The sequence below is a fragment of the Malurus melanocephalus genome, unplaced genomic scaffold, assembly GCF_030028575.1.
Source record: "Malurus melanocephalus ecotype Western Australia unplaced genomic scaffold, MMel_1.1 scaffold_13, whole genome shotgun sequence".
In the NCBI taxonomy this organism is placed as follows: domain Eukaryota; kingdom Metazoa; phylum Chordata; class Aves; order Passeriformes; family Maluridae; genus Malurus; species Malurus melanocephalus.
In genome coordinates, this window is record NW_026623245.1 from 4,697,982 (window position 1) to 4,710,086 (window position 12,105).

At 37.9% G+C, this 12,105-nt stretch overlaps 1 protein-coding gene across 2 annotated transcripts in view; it reads left to right on the forward strand.

The window, feature by feature from the left end:
• Positions 1 to 12,105, forward strand: part of PLCB4 (phospholipase C beta 4) — a 184,120-nt gene that overhangs the window by 16,412 nt on the left and 155,603 nt on the right. For both annotated transcript variants that reach the window (XM_057382838.1, XM_057382830.1), the window contains exon 2: positions 3,210 to 3,269. The gene's annotated coding sequence lies outside the window, so the exon portion shown is untranslated. The remainder of the gene's footprint in view (positions 1 to 3,209; positions 3,270 to 12,105) is intronic.

Genomic DNA, 12,105 nt, shown 5'->3' on the forward strand with positions numbered 1-12,105 from the left:
TTTTTTTTTTTTTTTTTTTTTTTTCCCCTCATGCCTAAATCCTGAAAAGAAAAAAGACAAAGAAATAAAGGACCTTTTTAGAAACTACACATCCAGATTAGGATAGGCAATTCATGTCTGAAAAATGTTAACAATCATGTGTCTAAAATTAACTAATGAACTATGGTTTAAGTTCCCTTTTGGCAAAAAATGAGTGAAGGTTTGGTAGGTAAGGATCATTCCAGTATATTGACAGACTAAAATTGTCATGTTTAAATTAAGACTCTAATGGTCTTTTCTAAATTGGGTGCTTGTACTTCGCTTTTAATTAGAATGAGGCAAAAGGTCCTTATTGGAATTCTAAAGTTATACTCTGGGTAACTGAAGGAGGTGATTATCCGTAACCACGTGYCCATCAATGGGAAAGTCATAGACTTGTAGAAGTGTGTTCCTGTCAGGTCATGCTCCTGGAGCATTTCAGAGTGACAGGTGAAAAAGAAACTGGAATGTTAGATCCCTGTGGATAAAAACTTGTTTTCTGCTTGAAAATATAAAAAAAAAAAGAAAAAAAAATCCTTGACAAGCCCATAGTCTTGATGAAGGTCATCCATCCTTTTGAAGGATTCTTATGATTTAGCTGGGTCTTTTGCAAAGGTAGGTTATAAGGGGGTTAAGTCATGAAGAGAGAGGAAATCCATAGGGTATATTTAAGGTGACAGGAAAGGTAAGGTGACAAGTGAAGGAACACGTCATGCTTTACTGAACAGTAGTGAAGAAATGTGTGTTGTGGCCAGAATGAACATTGGGCACATCAGAATTTGATGCCTCCACACCTACCTTGGTGTTCAGGTGTAGCTGAAATTCTGTGATATCTGGCAGGGTGTCCAGGAATTGGGGAAGATCAGATTAAAGATCCTCAGGAAAAAAAATACATAGGCATCAAGGTACTTAAGGCCAACTTATTCACCTCTTTCTAATTTTCTTTTTCTTTAGGACGTGAGAAAAATGAAAATTGTAGGRGTTTTGTATTTTAGCATTTACACCCAGCTCTGGAATGAAGGACAAACCTGCAGCCACTGTCCATTCCTCCATGTGTTGTTCGGTTACTGTGAATTACAAACTGCTCAGTGTTTCTGTAATTGAGACTTCACTCTGGCTCTAAGTGTTTCCCTCAGAGTTTACAGTCTCACTGCAAGGGCCACTGGAGCTTTTGGACACAAACAAATATCTGAAGAAATACTTAACTGGTGAAAAAGAGAGAGATTTTTGGTATTTGAATAACTAGAGAAAAACTGATTTTCTTCATTAAATTTATGAGATTGTACTCATGTGTTTACATGGAACATGAGAAATTTCAGGACCCAGTGGCAATTTTGCCCAGAAAGCTGTAGATGATTAAAACCAGTTGGGAAGTCGATTCTGTTTCTGTTATGTGCATTAGGGATGGTGGGATGCTCCTGCTTCCAGTGGAGCTGGGCTGGATTCTGTGCTGATGTAACCRTGTGGAAATTTGACCACAATGTGCAAGAGAAGAAAAATGTCTGAGGTGTACCTCTTATTGAAGACTAACAGAGTAGTTTGTATGCTTGAAAATATTCTTGTCATGTCTTTGTTTTCTCAACACAGACATGTTTTGAGCAGTGGGTTTATTTTAGCATTAAATTGGCTCTAGTTGACCCAGGAGTGTAAGGATGCTTTTGTGTGAAGCTGTGAAATCCTGGATACCCAGTGATATCTTGTCATGTAATTATGAGCTCCTGGGGTCAGTCTRAAAGTGCACCAGCAAAACGAGAGAGTTTCAGCCACTAAAAAATAATTAAAAAAAGTAATTGAAATCACTGTGTAGTCTCATACTAGAAGAGCGTGCTGTCAATATTTAATGAGAATAAAGTATGTAGCCATCATCCTCTCAGTGTTACTATTTATGATTTGGAACAACTTCTGTTTTAATAGACATTTTTGGCAACTTTGKGTGGATTCAACAGAAGAGGAAACTATTTTCTTTAACTGCCCTCGCTGCTGTAATTGTGATTGCCATGGTTCTCAGTCCCTCTGGTCTCATACTCGGAGTGTTTTAAGTACCATGAGTTGTCAAAGGAAATGCTAGACCCACAACATGCTCTGGCTTCCCTTGGCTGAGACACTTGTTTTCTATAATCTGCTTCTAATATTGAGATTTTTTACTTTTTTTTTCCTTCTTCTCATAAAACTTAAACCTCATAAAACTGARAAGTATCAGGTCAAATTTAATTCTGTGTATGCATCTAGTGCATATTGAGATGTTCTCAATTTTAGGCTTCAATTTATTTTTCTATAAAGGAAGAAAGATAAAGCTTGATGGAAGAGAAAAAAATACTGCTTCTCATCTAATGTGCAGGAGCTTTTGATAGAAATTCATTTGAAAAAGCAACAGCCAGTTTCATATATTTTCAATAATGCTGAAGACACTTGTTACTTTTTTCTTATAAAACATAGATTTCTAATCTGAATTTGAGTTTGACTTCATTTTTGAGCACTCTTTTGTCATTTTCCTTCCTGTTTCTGTAAACCTTCTGCTTTGCTTGCTGAGGGGCTGTTATRTCCATTTTAACAACTCATACCAGCAACTTACAGATGAAAATGAATTGGGTTTGTGCATTTTACAAAAGAGGGGGAAAAGTAACAACAGCAAAGCAGYCCTGCCTGCTTGTGCTGCCTGTAAAGGGAATGTGATGGATGCCCCAGTGCTGCCCGTTCYCCTCCTAAGACAAAAGACAGAAGTAGTAGATGCTTTCATCCTTCTAAAGTGCTGGCAAAAACAATGGAGCAGATATGTTTTAGCCCTAATAACAATGATGATTTACTTATTACCCTAAGCTGGGATGATGAAGAGACCTGATTTTTCTATCACAAAATAAAATACTTTATTTTTTCTGCTCCTGACACACTGCTTCATCCTTGGTCTCCACTGTGTTGCATTCTAGTTTTAAATGCTTGGAACATTGGGTACCATGTGTTCRTTTCACCTGCAGCTATGATGCTTTTGCCTAAATAATAGGAGTTTCAAAATAAAAGAAGTTCAAACCAAAACTCACTGAGTGCGCAATGTTTGTTTGCTGTAGTGTAAATATTCTGATCCATGGGGAGAAATTATTTCTGGTGGGAAAAGAAGGTCTTGAAGTAGTTTACTGTGTTTTTATTAGGTAGTTAAATATGAATATACATGATTTCTTTTTTTTTTTTTTTTTTAGGTAAAGAAAGATATTCTCTACAATGTGAATTTCTACGGAGTAATTTCTGATTTTCAGAAGGTATGCATTTCTCTGTTCTTTAAAGATTTTAATTCCTTTTTCCTACTAGCTTATTTGCTTCAGGTTTAAAATATGGTTTGCTGTTGCAATGCTACACTGCCCATATTAGTAGAATGAAAAATGTGTTCTGAAACAGCAGCAGTTGGGGTTCATGAGACGAGAAATGTAGGTCATAATTGCAAATTCAGAGGATGCTGTGCTCTCCTGAAACCAGAGAGCCTGACATTAAGGAAGTGGGTGTGTGARGCTGATCAGACACAGACAGATGAGGGTATTCAAAGTTCTCAGAGGCCTTATCTTTTGGAAGTTGAACATTCCAGGAAGTATGGATGAGTAGAAATTGTTGTTTTGTGTGTCCCCCACTCCAGCCAAATAAATTCCTAAAACATGGATAACCATTGCTAAAACAGCTGCAAAGGCAATTTAACTGTTGGAGTCTCTGTGTGGTTCCAGCAGGTTCTTCTCACCTCACATTTGTGTACAACAAGTTTTGACTTTGTTTTAGTATTCTGGGATCGGTCATTTGCACACCAACTTACATTCTCTTCCTTGTCTGAGTGAAGTTTTACCCATCCCACTGGCATAAAGGGTTCTTACCACATTGGCTTCTGCTGTCTGAAGACTACTTTTCCTTCAGAAGCACCAAACTGGCACAAAATTCCAATTGCTTTAGYAATCCAGGCCTTGAGCAGGCTCAAAAGTGTTGTGGCAAACGTTACTTTCTGGCTAATCCTGAAGACCTCAGGCTTAGTGTAGATGAGTTCTTTGATTCCTGTCCTACTGCACAGGAGCAGAGCAGGACACTGACTTCATGTGCTACTCTTCCTACTGAAATTTTTGGAAGTGGTAATGATAAGATGGTGTTCATCTAAAACCATACCTAAATTCCATGAAAATTCTCCTGATGTCATTTGCAGTGAAATCATGTGAGAAACCTCAGATGAGAATTCCAGTTGCTGATGGATCTTCTCTAAAGGGATCTTTTGCAGGAAAATTTCAGTGCAGAAAAAGTCATTGACAGCAAAGGATATGGTTGTGGTGTTGGTCCAGAATTGTAGAATTAGAAGTCGTGGTACAATGGTTGTAGGCAGTGCTTTAGCTAACTATAACCTTAAAAGTCATTAAAATGCACTTGTTGTCCTTGTTTTTCACTCCTGGATTGTTGATTTATCCATATACTCTGTGCCACAAGCATTTGGGAATCTGTTGCACTGTGACCCRGTGTTCTGGCACAATTGGTTTGTTTATTTGGAACTGATAAAAATAATTCTTCCGTGGGCACAAGTACAGTTTACTAAAATAATTAAAAAAGAAAAAAATAAGTCTACATTGGCCAGAAATAGCTTTCTTGAAAAGTAGAAACTTCTGTAAATTATTTCTTAGGGCAATGGTCTGAAAATACAGATAGGGCAAACTKTTTATCCAGGTGTAACAATAGAGACTTAGAATGAATTCTTATTAATGGCAGAACTGTTGGTTCATTTGTTAGAAATTGATGAAGAAGTARGAACTTGATCARTTTACTTTGAGTAGCTATTACATTTAATGCTTTCTAAATAAGAGTAAATAGTAGAGGGAAGAACCATGCTKTCTGGAGTTAGTGAAGGACGTTAGGGACGTTGCTTTTCATTTTCCACTGGAACCCATTTTGAACCATTTAAACACAGCACGCAGAAGGACATGCCATGAACTTTACACACCATGCTGAAAGTAAAAGATTTGAAAATCTTTGTGAACAAAGGAACAGCAAATTCCAGAACTTGTGAATTTTTGCATCAAGTACATTTGAAGAGAACTTGGCTCAGTAACAACACAACAGTAGCCGCAGGCAGTCACAATTTGTACAGTCAGTTTTAGGGTCTGTGAACAGGATGCTGTAGTTAATACTGGTTRCACTGAGGATGCCTGGGAGAGGTTTTCTGGGTAGAAGCCTGTTAAAATATCAAATTGTCAAAGATGAAGTGGGACCATTCTGTGCTGTTCTGCGTTTCCTTATAGTGTGATTCCAGGCAGTATTTCTTCAGGAGATGAGGTCAGGCAGAGCATCCTTAAAGGTTTATTGTGTTTACACAGTGGTGGGTGGGAGGACAGGGTGCAAATGGGAGATGGTGCCTTTATCATAACACATCATTTACCTGTAATCATGTTCCCCTTAGGAGAGCATTAGTCATGTTATTGAATAATCAGGAGCTGTGGGAACTTTGACCCSTCTCCTACTCYRAAAGAGATTGAGCTGAAGAGAAAASTAGCCAAAGAAAATCCTTTAAATAAACTGTGGTTTCCAACACTGTTGAAAGGAAGRATGGCTGAATCCCTGTTAAAGTTTGTAGTGTGAAGCTGGGCAGGATGTTCCCTGGGCATTCCTGTTTGGAATAATAATTAAAACAAGGTACTGTTCATCACTGTTAGCTCATTGATTTTATTCATCATCACTTTGCAGTTGATGTTTACAGAGGTGAAATAAGRTCCCTGTGGCATATTTACTGATTTGCAGATTTTTCTTTGTAAATGATAGAGTCTGAATATTTGACATGTGTATTTTTGATAAAATTACCTGTGTTCCTGTGGGTACTTGTGTGTATCTCTGAGTTGGGGAGCTAAGAGCAGCATTCCTTGGCCAAACCTTGATTAAGTTCTCTCTGTGTAATCTGCCTGCAACAAACACAGAAATATTTYGCATTTGTTTTTCTTCTGTCAGTGTGGAACTCTCACACCTGCTGAATTTAGGRTGAGTTTTAGTCCCAAAGTATTTGCTGCCTGGTCATTATAAGGAGCATGGTAACTGGACCCAAARTGGAAGTGACACTTTATAGGGGAGAATGAAGAAAAGCTGCCTTCTTAGAGACCAGGACTGTTTGCTCAGATTGCTGTTGTCAAAATAAAGAGGTTTTCACTACTAGCTTTAGGCTGTGTCTCGGCTGGATATCTTCTTACTGCCCCTGATAAACACAGCAATTAACATATTTTGGGGGGGGGTATTTTCTACCTGAGCTGGATTTTGTATCCATATATCCATGAATCCTGCTACTGTTCTTTCAATCAGGTCCATTGATTCCTGCAGCCTATCTGATTCTTTGTTCATGTTATCTCTGTCTTCTGGAAACTGAGTTCTTTTAGATCTGAAAACTTATCTTCTGTTCATAAGCAACRTGCATAGCTTACTTAGGTGGGTATACACTGAGTTTCCCTTCAGATGGCCAATGTTTTCTTTATAATAAAGTTCCCTTATTCTTAGCACATTTCTAGGTCAGGAATGCTTAAAATATCTTTGGTCATTAAAACTTGGAGTCAACAGTATAAAACAAAAATAGAGAGGCAAAAGAAAAATAAATAAAGCTTACTGCATCCAGATGAAGTATTGTTTTCCAAATATTCCCTGCTKCTTGTGATCATGTTGTTGTCTTCGTGCTTTCCTCTGGAAGACTGATCCGTTTAATTACAGCAAAATCCAGCATTGTGCAGATCTTTRTGGCGAGAAAGGTGAGCATGGAAGAGGCAGAAAATGCAAATAGTGGCCAAGGTCTCAGATTGAGAAAGGGTGTTGGTTCAGAGAGGAGGCAGAGCTCTGGGAGCTAAGAAGCGAGTGATAACAAAAGCATACTGATAATTGATGGCACTTGTTACTGTCTCAGTTGTCAAGTGCTCTGTAGTTTCATGCACATTTAAACTGACACTTGTGATAAAAAAAATACAGGCTGAGGGTGAGACTGGAGAATAATTTATTGTCCCTGGGTGCTTGTTCATACCAAAAGCYGCTGTAGGGAGTGAATCAGGGACTGAGCTGACCAAAAGGTAGAGCTGATAAATAACATTCTAAAAGGTCATTTCTAACCTGGAGAAGAGAAGGCTCCAGGGAGATCTTATTGYCACATTTCAATTTTTAGGAAAGTCTTAAAAGAAAGATGGGGACAAACTTTTTAGTAGTGCCCTGTCTTTTGTGACAGGACAAGGGGTAATGGCTTTGACCTGAAACTGGGTATATTTAGGCTAGATAGAAGGAAGATTTTTTTTACAATGAGGGTGATGAAAAACTGGAACAGGTTTTCCAGACTTCTTGTAGGTGCCCCATCCCAGGAAACATTCAGGATGAGGCTGGATTGGTAGTTGAAGATGTCCCTGCTCATTGCAGGAGATGTTGGACTTAATGGCTTTTAAAGGCTCCTTCCAACCAAAAGTRTTGTACAAGTCTGTGATTTATTTTTTTAAATCTGARTCAGTTTTCGTTTCTTCTGCCAGCRCAGACGTTAGTGGTGAAAGAATGAGTGACTGGTGGACTTCTGGAGAGGACTCCARAGTTTACCAGACTGCTGCCTCAAATTGGTCTGTGGTAGGTCTGTCCTAAACCACACCCGAATCATCAGACATTTTAATGCAGAAAAAGGGAGGAAACAAATCTTGGCTTCTGTAAATCTTAGTTATTTATGATTAAGAGTTGTCTTAGGCAGGGAAAGGTTGTTTTCTTTTGTCTGTGTATTTCTTTAAGTGACTGCTCTGTAAAACTGTCCCCTGAAAGATTTATCTGCTACTCCCCAGGAAGGAATGACTATTTGCTGTTTTTTGAAGAGCTTATGTTAAGAACTAAGTCACGGTGTTGTTTTATTCAAAATTTCTATTTTATCAATGCCTGAAGTTAAACCTTCTTCTTTTAACATGTATGAAGACTTGGTCTCATATCCAAAAGTGCAAAGTATGGGAAGAACTGGTCAGAGAAGGAGGGAAAGACAAAATGACACCTTGTACTGTTTGGCCTCAATAGGAAAGTGAAGTTCTTGCAAACCATTTTGTTCTGTGCAGGTTCAGCTCACTAGGACATATTGAGGTTCTTCGTGGCTTCTCCCCTCTCTCCTTCTTTTCTTCTTTCTGGTTGTTTTCWTAGTGGATTGAATTGGATCCAGGAGCAATCCAGAGCACAAGAGTCTGCTGTAATAATCCAGCAGGAATGTGTGTCTGGAAATGGAGGCAGCAGAGTAGAAAGGAGTGGAGGAACCTCTTCCCTTTCCTGTTTCTCASCCTACACAGGGTTGGCATGACTCTGTGCCAAATCTGGAGGGCAGTGGTGGCTGAGATGGTGAGTGACATTCCCATGYTCCCAAGGGATCCCTCTGCACACAGATCAGTGGGATTTTTGCCACCGACTTCACCTGAGGCCAAGCATACAAGCAAGAGAAACAGAGAGTGAAAGAATAAGCTGGATGATCTGGAAAGTATGAGGAGAGCTGTGAGATAAAGGAAGCAAGGTAGCAAAAATGGGAAATGTAATAATAAAACTATCAGATACAGGAAATACTTACGTGGTGGGGAAGAAAGCAAGAGGTCGCTTGCACAGCTGAGTTTGGACAAAATGTTTCATTCATTTCTGACTCTCTTCTTCTGTTGAAACTATCTGCCAAGACCTGCTATTGATGCAGTGAGATTACTGGCCTGTTARATACTTTCATTTAAACTGATGTGCCTTCTTATATCACATGAATAGCACATTCATCTTTAGCCCTTATTGTCTTCTGGCAAAGCCAAAAAARGAAAATTACTAAATTATTGCCAAAAAATGCATTGTATTTAGAAAGAATTTTTTTTGTTCTTCCAGTATCTTCAGCTACTCTAAACCCTTAAAACTGTTGAAAATTTCAGAGGGATGTTTGCTCTCACTGCCTTTGTGGTCTAATATGGAGAAGCAATGTTTGGTTGAGTGTAAAAAAAATTAAAAAATCTGTAAACAGATTTAAAGGTAAAACAGTAAAAAAAAGCAGTATGGCTTTCTCAGAGCCTGCTTCTGTTCTACTGTTCATAGCTTATCTGTTGTAATTTTGCTCTTAAAATGAGTATTGCAGGAGAGAATGGGGAGTRTGTGTGTAATGGAGTCTGCCCTACTGCAGCTGTTTACCCAAAGAAATCCCCTTTGATCGCAGTACCTGTGAAAACTGGGATCTGAGAAGGTGGCATGTGCTGTTCCACATCAGAATGATTTCTTGGAGGCAATGGAAATACCTGTGGCAAATCCAATTGACATTCAAAACTTCATTTATAATCGTGTTTGTTATGATTTCCTCTTTCTCTGTGTACATACTTTGGATCTACTAAGTGTAAATTTTCCAAACTCGACAGGTTGCATAAGCCAGAAAAGTAGGAAATAACTCCCAAAAGAACTGCTGCCAGATCTCTGAAGCACGTATTGAGTTGTTTGATCTGAAACACAATGTGTAAGGGTTGCTTTGCCAAGTTCTGAAAGGTGCAGTATGTGGAGTGATGAGACTGCTGTCTAGTTGTTTTCTGTACCCAAARGGGAAAGACAGACAAATAGGGAATGTTGTTTATTGCTAACGACGCACATACTGCTTTTTAGTCGTTTATATTTTAGCTGTTGTTTCTTCTTTTCAAAACTAATAAGACTTGTTAAACATTACTATGAGAAGTAGCAAGTAAATCTGCTTAGATTTCATAACTGCACTTTTTGCTCTTTGATCTGTACCAGACTGAAAATTTGGATCATAAACAAGATCATTATGACATCTTTTGCAGTCTGGGTTAGCAGCTGGGAGGACATCTCTGGAGCTACTGTAAATATTGCAAGTATTTCTTGTGTTGATGGATAAACTGCTTTTTCAAGCTCTGCACCACCCTTTTCTTGGGCATTTGGAAGACTTTGACCATCTCTACTGCGTTTTCAGTGGGTGTTTTTAAAAAAAGACCTGAAGGTCAGATTCTTCCCTTTTAAAGAAAGCCGTGCTTCACTCACCTCATTAAATCAGATGGTCAGATGCAGCTCCTGGTTGTGAGCATTTGCTCCTACAAGCCCATCTACAAGTCATCTAGGTCTGTCTGGTTGAAAACTAGTTGGCTTTTTTTTTTTTTTTTTAGAACAGGCCTGCTTTTTTGTGAAGGCATTTGTTTTTAAGGATGTAGTAAGCAACTAGCTAGATATTCTGAAAAATCTAAAAAATAAACTTCTGTGGTTTTAAATTATTTCTTTTGGCCTTTTTCTACATGTCTTAATTGAACAATTTGTTGCCTGAACTATATCTTTTTTTTCTTTTTATATTCTGTTTAAACACAGTTGGTGAACTGGGAAGTTTACCCTTTAAAATGTTAAGCAGTTTGAGGCAGTTTCCAGGTGCATATTTAGAAGGAAATCAAAGGCTTTCCTCTAATCATCATTGATGTATCAGCATGGAGCCTCTTCTATTGTCACATACCATTTGGAAACAGATTTTTCATTATTAAACTCCTCTTTTCTGTGTTAATTTGCACTGGGAAGTGATGATGTGTTGGTGGAGGGCAGTTGTCCTCTRTCCAGTCAGTGTGTTCAGCAGTTGGGGCTTGGCTGTACTTTCCCTGTCCCTTCTTTTCTTGGCAGTGCCCGTGAGCCATTGGCAGCAGGGTACACAAGACAGCAGGTGACACGAGAGCAGGAAATGATGCCATTGCAGCCACTACCTGTTGTACTTGTGGCCACAGCAGAAGGTGCTGGAGTCAATATTATAAAGCCAAACCCCAAGCTGTTCGGCAGTTTACTGCTTATCTTTGCTGTGCTTTTTTTTTTTTTTTTTTTTTTTTAATAATTTTTTCCAGAACACGAGGTTTGTTTCCTTATCTTGAGTATTTTTGCTGGCATTTCATGTGACTTGATATAAACAATGTGAATTCGAGTCAAATGGTTAAATGTTAAAACAGCTTCTTACATGTATTGGTTTATGCCAGGAAAAGAAATACAGCAGAAATGCTGTATTTAACCACTAATCAAACATTTATTGTTGAAAGAATGAACTCCCAAGGATAAAACTGGACTAAAATGTACAGGTTGTATTTCATGGAAGGGAAAAACTTTATTAATATTTGAAGGCTTTAATTAGTCTGACTGTTGGTAGGTGTGTTCATTTTCTCAATGTACATCTGATATAGCATTTTTCACCAACTTATAATTGGCAGTTTCCCATAGGAAATAATCATTATTGGTATTATAAAAGCACTTTGTATCTATCACATTTGGGAAATGAAAGTTTTGCAAAGGTCAGAATAAAGTGTGCCCCCAATTATGCTAATAACTCATACCACAAATGATCCACCAGACGGTTTAATAGCTTGGTAGTCCTCTTTAGATTTTCTGAGAACAGAAAGAATTAATATTACATTTTGACACTTTACAGAAAGGTGAAAAAAGTAATCTTCTTTCTCTCTAGCTTTGGAAGTTTGTACCTGAACTCTCTTAGTTGCTTGAGGATCTTGAAATGTTGGGTGGGTTTCTGCTGGGATTTTGGGGGTTTTTATTAAGAATTCTTTTTAGAAGCATTTTGTTCCTCTTCGTACTAAAGTCAGTATCTTTTTTTTTTAATGGTCCCATGGTTGCAAAGGGTAACGTGTTTTGACATTTGGAGTTGTCTGTAAGTTTTATTTGGAATTTGATAATATAGTCTGATAGACTGATTTTTTTGCTAGATTGCTGAAGTAATTAAAAACTTGGTAGGAAATATTACAAGTTATTATAAACCCCTATACATARTGAAAATTTTACTGCAATTGGAAATTAAATTTTAATTTTGTTTTTCACTTGTAAAAAAAAAAGAAAAAGAAGAAAATCTGTCCTTTCTGTTGAGGGAGATTGCACATCTGCACTGGACCCCAAAGATTGGATCCTGAAGTTTTCCAAGCATCTCAGCAAATCTTCAGGATATATTTAATTAGAAATTATTTGATACTGGGTTTTCTTACTTGTCTAACATGTCCACGAGACAGATTTCCTTAGAACCAGGACTTTTTTTATTGTTTGAAAAGGCTCCTTCTATTTGTAATTTTGAGGTTAAAACATTACTAAAAGGCTAGATGGGATAATTCASTCCTGAGA